This window comes from Diabrotica virgifera, chromosome 3, assembly GCF_917563875.1.
Source record: "Diabrotica virgifera virgifera chromosome 3, PGI_DIABVI_V3a".
Taxonomy (NCBI): domain Eukaryota; kingdom Metazoa; phylum Arthropoda; class Insecta; order Coleoptera; family Chrysomelidae; genus Diabrotica; species Diabrotica virgifera.
Window position 1 is genome coordinate 86994138 of NC_065445.1, and position 2635 is coordinate 86996772.

The following is a 2635-nucleotide window of genomic DNA, read 5'->3' on the forward strand; positions in this document are numbered from 1 at the left end:
ACTCTGGAGACATAAAATAATACACAAATTACAAATAAAGTATGTAATACTGTTTTTATTATTAGGTTACATAAGATCCGAATATAGGTCCACCTGCACCCATCTGCTTTCTGAAGGAAACATTTTTTTTATTAAATTTCATTCATAGACAAATATTTCTTGCATGGGTTGCCTATCAAAATCGTGTGATAGCTATCCTTAAGGGGGGGGGGGAGCGTAGTGGTTGAAGTCAACATTTTAAGCACATTTTTTAAGGTATGATAGAATTATTTTATTTTTAAATTAAAAAAGTATATTCAGTACAATTCATAGATTATTCAAGAACACATTCAAGGAAAAATATTGAAAAATAAGCCAACGGTGGCAAATTTTTAAAGACACCTCAAAAACAATGAATTTTGCGGTGGACATCAGAACTCATCATTGGATCAAGGTAAACAAAAATTCAAAATGATTTTATTAGCTTATGAGTCTCTCGAGGCAACGCTGTCGAGTTTTTTAGTTTTAGCGACTTTTGACTTTTTGATATCACTCAGAAGTCAAAACAACGAATTTTTTTGCAAACAAGGGTGAAAGTCAACGTACGTATTTATGATTTTTAAACAGAAAATAAGCATAAAACAAAAAACATTTCGACATCGTTACCTCAAAGAATGTCTAAAGAGAATATATACAAAATTCCAGGTGGGTCGTTCTAGTAGTTTTTGAGTTACAATGTCTACAGCCTTTGAAAAAAGCAGTTTTGAGGAAAACGCGTTTAAAGTATTGTCAACTTTTACTTTCAATTTCTTTTTTGTCTGTCCATTCGTAAAGTGATGCACACCGGAATATGTTTTTGAATCGCGGAGTAATTTACAACAGAAAATGAGAACAGCTGTTGACCGTTGTTCACTACGTTCAAGCGCTCTGGCGCGAACCTGCTGCAAAGTGAGTCGAAGGTAGGGATATTCAACACTATCTCCTTACCTCCCTACCTTCGACTTGCTTTGCAGCAAGTTCGCATCAGCGCGCTTGAGCGTAGCGAGAAACGGTCAACACCGTTTCTCATTCTCTTTTGTAAATTACTGCTCGATTCAAAAATATATTCCGGTGTGTACCTATCACTTCACGACTTGACAGACAAAAAATAAATTGAAAATAAATGTTGACAATATTTAAACGCGTTTTCCTCAAAACTGCTTTTTTTCAAAGGCTGTAGACATTGTAACTCAAAAACTACTGGACCAACCCACCTGGAATTTTGTATATATTTTCTTTAGACATTCCTTAAGGTAAGGCTGTCGAGACATTTTTTGTTTTATGCTTATTTTTTGTTTGACCATAATAAATATGTTGATTTTCACGCTTTTTGCAAAAAAAATTGTTGTTTTGACTTCTAAGTGATATCAAAAAGTCAAAAGTCGATAAAACTAAAAAAACTGGACAGCGTTACATCGAGAAGCTTATTAGCAAATAAAATCTTTTTGAATTTTTTGTTTATCATGATCCAATGATGAGTTCTGATGTTCACCGGGAAATTCATTGCTTTTTGAGGTGTCTCTAAAAATTTGCCACTATTGGCTTATTTTTTAATATTTTTCCTTGACGAATTTGAATTTAAAAATAAAATAATTCTACCATACCTTAAAAAATGTGCTTGAAATGTTGATTTCAACCCATACAGCCCGCCTAAGGATAGCTATGACACGATTTTGATAGGCAACCCATGCAATAAATATTTGTCTATGTATGAAATTTAATAAAAAAAAATGTTTCATCCGGAAAGCAGATGGGTGCAGGTCAACCTATATTCGTATCCCGTACTATTATGTGTTTGAGCTTTTTATAAACATGTAAATTTTGAAAAAAAAACTTTGCTTTTAACCGAAGACTTATCTTAATAAAGGAATGAGTACTATCTACTTACGTAGTTTTAGACAATTTCCTGATTATACTACTTAATATTTGTTATTAAAAACATTGTACCTACTCAAAATAAACGTGGTCAAATAATTGTTTGGTTATATAGTGTGACCAACTAGCCCGAAAAATCCGGGACATGGCCCGAATTACGAAGTCATGTCCCGGCGTCCCGGACAAGGCTTCCGGGCCATCCGAATTTTCAACGTTTTGGTAAACTTCTATTTTGAAATTTTGAATACTTTATTCTTCTAAGAATTCACATCAAACTGAATTGGTAGGACGAAAAAAAATCGACAATCTCTACAGTGTAATACTAATACCACATCCAAAACGCATGCCTTTTATATCGTGGTATTATAGTTCTACGAAAACTAAAACGGTGGACTTTTTTTCGTTTCTGTATTTTAATTGTCTTCTGAAAAAAAAATGGCCCGATTTTCATTGAAATTTCCCGGATTTTAGGTATTTTTTTCAGCCTTGTCCCGGATTCGACTCAATTGGAGTTGGTCACAATAGTTATACAGTATGTCCCTGTAAGTTGTTTCCATATGGAAAACTTTTTTATTATTAATTTTACGAAAAAAAGTTATTCTTCATAAAAAGCTCTGAATCGTCCAAAACCTAAGATTTAGCCATCAAATATCAAATTTTTTTAATACTATACGTGGTATGTCAAAAATTTGAATTTCACTCAGGAGTAAAGTAGCTTTATTTTTCACAATATTGAAAATTG